Below are 7,107 nucleotides of genomic sequence, written 5' to 3' on the forward strand. Positions count from 1 at the left end.
GTTAAACACGTGTGAGGCTTTCGCGACCAATATTATTCATAATCAACGTTTTTGGGTGTTAGATCGCGTTATTTAGAAATGTGTCATAACTCTCCACCACCCGACACGGCCAATCAGCCAAAAAGTGTCACGTTGACAAAAGACAAAATAGTTCGCTGCTTTAGCCCACCGGTGTGTTGAAGCGTGAAACCACAACATTTACAACTTCAGTTGTACGACGTTTCGCTGGTAATTGCATCCAGCATCATCGGGCAATTCGCCAGAAAGTGCTTTCCCCAATGATGGATGCTTGTGTTGCGCCCGAAACGTCGTGATTTATTTTATTTTCCAACCTACTTGGCTTTACCGAAAGAACCAAAGAGTATGGATTCCTGCAGTCACGAAAGCTTCAAATCAAGATTTACTCATTTGAGGCTGAGTCGACCTAGGGGAGGCCCGAGACCGGTTCAGATAATCGCCACTGTGGTGTTGGCCGTGAGCGGTAATCGAACCCGGGTCACCAGGTTCATATTTGTAGCAATCTTTGGAAGAACGTAATCAACCAGGTGAGGTGTTGACTGTTGTTGTGTTAGCCGACTCTCTGTGTTGTATCGTATCTCTAAGTTCACTAGGTTGGTTTTCTACCTGATGACCATTGCTTGTGTTGCAATCGAAACGTCGTATTCCACTATCTAATTGATTTTCTACCTACGCGACTTTACCGAAAGAACCAAAGAGTATGGATTCCCGCAGTTACGAAAGCTTCAAATGAAGACACAACTCCTGTTGTATTGCCAGAAAGGGTAAAACGCATTCTTATTAAATCCTTTATATTAAGTTCAGTTGCTTGCTTGCTTGCTTGTGCGCTTACGACCGTGCAAATCTTTCGGTCGTTTTTTAACCCACTTCCCGTGATCCAATCGAGCTGACATTTTGCACACAGACTCGTTGTGCGTGACAATTTTTTTTTTTAGGAAAAACAAATTTCATTTAATTTAAAATACCAATGTGATAAAAAAGAAACTCTTACTCAAGAAAAACAGAAATAAATAATAAAATAAAACCGATGCCACGCATATAAAGGATTTATAGTGAAAAACTTTGTTTTTACGGGTTAATTTTTTTCATACTTTGATGCTGGCAAAAAATGTCTATCCCATGGTATAGGTGCTCGACCAGGCCGATAAGTGTTCTGATACTTTCGGAATTGTCTTTGGCATTTTTCTGGTCTGACACTGGTACAAGGCCCTAAATAAGTCTCTGGTGTTGGCCAATCACTTTGAAAGACAATAGATCACACTGGTCACCAAAAAAACATTTTTTTTCTGGCCTGGACTTTTGCAGCTGTTTTAGACTAATTTCAGGGTGCTGATTCCGAATCTGATCTCAGATTTGCTCTATCACATCTCATTTTTATGCTATCGGCATACCCCGTTTTCATTGATTTTACCCGAAATTAACTCTGTCACTTATGATTGCAAGTTGTTGCGAGTCAGTGACTGCTTTAGTGTTAAAATACGGTGCTATATTTTTAGGATAGTGTGCTTATAATATCATTTTATGTAGATATCCACATTTATTTAATATTTTTCTTCTGCAGTGTTTATTGAAAATGCAATATTTGATATCTCAAAAACCTGATGTGATAGACAAAAACTGATGCCAGATTTGGAATCAGCACCCCAAAAATTACCTAAAAACCGTGGGAATATCTTATGCCAGAAAAAGTGTGTTGACCAGTGTGATCAGACATGTTTGTTTAGCATGTTCACAACACGCACGTGAGCTTAATGCAGACTTGATTCTCCTTGAAAAAAAGGTTTCTATTTAGTGTCTGAACACCTTAACACGTATTTTATTGCCAGAAAGGGTCAAACCTTTACTTATTTTTTGTATCATCATCATGGGGATAGCTGCTCACCCCGAGCTCTCATTACTCTGATAGTGCGTTGGCTTTGAACTGTGCGCCTTTTGGCGTCATCTGGTCGAACACCATATGAGACTAGGCTCTAAAGAAAGCTGTCTCTGGTGTGGACCAATCAGTTTCAAAGACAATGCATAAATTATCAGAGTCTTGTTTTTTGTTTGCATTTGACTGCAAGTATTGTGGTTGATGTAAGCATGATTCCTTGCAAAAGGTGTCCGTTTTGTTGCCAGAAAAAAGGGGAAAAAACCCTATTAGTTTAGTTTGTTTGTTGTACTTTGATAACTGGCAAAAAAAAGTATCTCGTGATATAGCTGCTCTACCCGTGCTGTAAGTGCCCTCTGATACGTTGGCATTGTTGTTCGCCTTTTGGCGTTGTTCTCTGGTTTGACACTGGTGGTTGAGACAGGCCATGAAGAAGCCTGTTTGGTGTAGGCCAATCAGTTTCAAACACAATGCGTATATCATTAGATAACTTTTCGATTTAAAGCTTTCGTGACTGCAGGGATTCATCTTCTTGGTTCTTTCGGTAAAGTCACGTAGAAGTGAAATAATAAAATAAAATCATGAAAATAAAACATAATAAAAAATAATTCTCACGACGTTTCGGCCACAACGCAAGCAGCCGTCCTCAGGTGAGGACGGCACCTGAGGATGGTTGCTTGCGTTGTGGCCGAAACGTCGTGAGAATTATTTTTTATTATGTTTTATTTTTGTTATTTTATTATTTCCCTTCTACGTGACTTTACCGAAAGAACCAAGAAGATCATCAGAGAACGTTTGCATGTTTTACCACAACTTTGTGTGGCTAATGCAGACTTTATCCATTGAAAAAGGTATTTGTTTGGAATTTTAACATCTTAACACCTGTTTTATTGCCACAAAGGGTACAAAACCTATTCTTATTTTTCATACTTTGACACTGGTCAAATAGGTCCCATAGATAACAGTGTAGCGATTTTATTTTTTCAGAAGCGTCCTCGCCACAAATGATAGCCCAACGATGTGGCTTATCACGTGGAAGTTTATAGGAGCAGCCAAAGACTCTAAACGTGGTGATGTTGATTCGAAATGTGGAGGGGAAAAGCGGAGGAGCCGGAGAAAAATCCACGCGACCACGGGGAGAGAGAGAGAGACACACACCACAAACTCCAAATATACAACGGGCGTCAGGGTCGGGATCGAATCCACGACCTCCTGTATACCAAGCGAGGTAGTTAGCATCTCCGAGCCACCGCGGCGCCCATTACATCGATACGCATAGCAAAATCAGAGAAGCACAGGTGGGAATTAGAGATACGCAGGTGAGAATCAGAGAAACATTATTTAGCGATACACACACAGATTGGAATCAGAGATAGTGGTGTGAATTAGAGATATGCAGGTGGTAGAATTAGAGATGCGCAGGTGGGAATCAGAGAAAAGGGTGAGAATTAGAGATACAGAGGTGAGAATTAGAGATACACAGGTGAGAATTAGAGATACACAGGTGAGAATTAGAGATACACAGGTGAGGATTAGAGGTACACAGGTGAGAATTAGAGATTCACAGGTGAGAATTAGAGATACACAGGTGAGAATTAGAGATACACAGGTGATAATTAGAGAGACACAGGTGAGAATTAGAGATACACAGGTGATAATTATAGATTCACAGGTGATAATTAGAGAGACACAGGTGAGGATTAGAGGTACACAGGTGAGAATTAGAGACACACAGGTGAGGATTAGAGAGACACAGGTGAGAATTAGAGATACACAGGTGAGGATTAGAGATACACAGGTGAGAATTAGAGATACACAGGTGAGAATTAGAGATACACAGGTGAGAATTAGAGATATACGGGTGAGAATTAGAGACACACAGGTGAGAATTAGAGACACACAGGTGAGAATTAGAGATACACAGGTGAGAATTAGAGACACACAGGTGAGAATTAGAGACACACAGGTGAGAATTAGAGACACAGGTGAGAATTAGAGATACACAGGTGAGAATTAGAGATACACAGGTGAGAATTAGAGATACACAGGTGAGAATTAGAGATACACAGGTGAGAATTAGAGATACACAGGTGAGAATTAGAGATATACGGGTGAGAATTAGAGATACACAGGTGAGAATTAGAGATATACAGGTGAGAATTAGAGACACACAGGTGAGAATTAGAGATATACAGGTGATAATTAGAGATACACAGGTGAGAATTAGAGATATACAGGTGAGAATTAGAGACACACAGGTGAGAATTAGAGATATACAGGTGATAATTAGAGATACACAGGTGAGAATTAGAGATATACAGGTGATAATTAGAGATACACAGGTGAGAATTAGAGACACACAGGTGAGAATTAGAGACACACAGGTGAGAATTAGAGATACACAGGTGAGTATTAGAGATACACAGGTGAGAATTAGAGATACACAGGTGAGAATTAGAGATACACAGGTGAGTATTAGAGATACACAGGTGAGAATTAGAGATACACAGGTGAGAATTATAGATACACAGGTGAGAATTAGAGACTCACAGGTGAGAATTAGAGATACACAGGTGAGGATTAGAGATACACAGGTGAGAATTAGAGATACACAAGTGAGAATTAGAGATACACAGGTGAGAATTAGAGATTCACAGGTGAGAATTAGAGATACACAGGTGAGAATTAGAGATACACAGGTGAGGATTAGAGATACACAGGTGAGAATTAGAGATACACAGGTGAGAATTAGAGATACACAGGTGAGAATTAGAGATTCACAGGTGAGAATTAGAGATTCACAGGTGAGAATTAGAGGTACACAGGTGAGAATTAGAGATACACAGGTGAGAATTAGAGGTACACAGGTGAGAATTAGAGAGACACAGGTGGGAATTTGACAAAAGAATGTGCATATCAAGAGGAATTTAACATATTTATGGGAAATGCAGATATGGGATTAGTCACTACTTGTGGAATGCGTAGGAGGTCAAGGCGCTCTTCCCCATCCAACCCATCTTAAATATACGCTCCAAGCCTCGTGGTGTTTCATTCAGACGCTGTCTTTCCGACAGCCCTGTTCTTCACCTGAGGACGGCTGCTTGCGTTGTGGCCGAAACGTCGTGAGAATTGTATTTTATGATGTTTTATTTATATTACTTTATTATTTCCCTTCTACGTGACTTTACCGAAAGAACCAAGAAGATAGTAGTAATCAGTTTATAGTTTAGTGATTGGAGTCTCATTTGTGACGAGTGCCCTGGGGAAAGAGTCGATCAGTAAAGAGGGGGCGGGCGATGTTGTTTGTAATGTTGTTTGTAATGTTTTTGTAATGATTGTAATGCTGATGATTGTTTTTTTACCCTTCTATCTGGCAACAAAACTGACACCTTTTTACAAGGAGTCATGTTTGCATAGACCGCAATACCTGCAGTCATAATACAAACAAAAGAACATAACTCTGATAATGTGCACTGTCCTTGAAGTTGATTGGTCCACACCCGAGACAGCTTTCCTTAGAGCCTAGTCTCACATGGGTTGGACCAGATGACGCCAAAAGGCGCACAACTCAAAGACAATGCACCATCAGAGTATGAGAGCTCGGGGCAAGCATCTACACTATGGTTCATTGTCTTTGAGTTGTGCGCCTTTTGGCGTCATCTGGTCCAACCCATATGAGACTAGGCTCTAAGGAAAGCTGTCTCGGGTGTGGACCAATCAACTTCAAGGACAGTGCACATTATCAGAGTTATGTTCTTTTGTTTGTATTATGACTGCAGGTATTGTGGTCTATACAAACATGACTCCTTGTAAAAAGGTGTCAGTTTTGTTGCCAGATAGAAGGGTAAAAAAACAATTATCATATTTTTACTGGCAAATGAGGTTCCCATAGTGTAGATTGTAATGCTGTTTGCGATCCCTGATTAGTCATTTGGGGGGGGGGGGGTGGGGTAACTTTTTTGTTTCCTTCTATAAATTTTCACAAATTGTCACCGCAACACCGGCGGCGCACGATTTCTAAACTTAAGTCGGCTGAGCCCGCGTGGCTATTGAGGGGCATCTTCCGAGAAAGAAAAGGGCTTCATAGCTCATCGGATTTGCCGCACCTCCTAGTCTGCAATAAAGATGCTGAACTACTCTTGTGAATGAGAGGAGAAAGACGGAGAGTGTTAAGGGCATACCACACAGGGAGAGGAATCGGCTAAGGAGAAAGAGATAACTTACGACGTGTTGACCCACAAAACAGCTACAACGGGACACGCACAGCAGATACGGGGGTGGGACCGTTAAAAAATGAACTTAACAATTTTTTACTTCATTGGAACCTCATTTGCCAGTAAAAAATATGATAATTGTTTTTTTACCCTTCCATCTGGCAACAAAACTGACACCTTTTTTTACAAGGAGTCATGTTTGCATATGTAATGTAGTAACTCGGCGGGAGACGACTTCACGGGTAACACACTCTTTATTTTATCAAACTTGGTTACAGGTGACTAACACCTACTTTGTATCTCGGGTGACGAACACCCACTTAGCTACTTGGCGACTAACGCCCACTGAGCTACTCGGATGACCAACATCCACTTAGTACTCGGGTGACAAACACCCACTTAGCTACTTGGCGACTAACGCCCACTGAGCTACTCGGATGACCAACATCCACTTAGCTACTCGGCGACTAACGCCACTGGGCTACTCGGATGACCAACATCCACTTAGTACTCGGGTGACAACCACCCACTTAGCTACTTGGCGACTAACGCCCACTGAGCTACTCGGATGACCAACATCCACTTAGCTACTCGGCGACTAACGCCACTGAGCTACTCGGATGACCAACATCCACTTAGCTACTCGGCGACTAACGCCACTGAGCTACTCGGATGACCAACATCCACTTAGCTACTCGGAGCACTAGGTCTTCAGCTCCGTCTTCGGGTCTTCAACTGGGTAACTCTCCCCGAGTGCTCTCGCGCGTCCCCCTTTATACCCCACCTGCGGACGTCGCTGCGAGCACCCACTTATTCGACCAATCGCCGGGCGCTGGCTACGATCCTCTTTTCCCACATCTCATCGTGCCTCACCACTCACTCCGCGCCGCCCCGTCATCTGTCACTCCCGGCGCGCGCGTCCACACCACGCCCACAACGCGTGCCCAACCCCGCACCCCGCGCCGCCCCGTGATCCATCACTGTCACAGTCGGCGCACGTCAATA

This window comes from Lampetra planeri, chromosome 65, assembly GCF_965212315.1.
Source record: "Lampetra planeri chromosome 65, kcLamPlan1.2.h2, whole genome shotgun sequence".
NCBI classification, from domain to species: domain Eukaryota; kingdom Metazoa; phylum Chordata; class Hyperoartia; order Petromyzontiformes; family Petromyzontidae; genus Lampetra; species Lampetra planeri.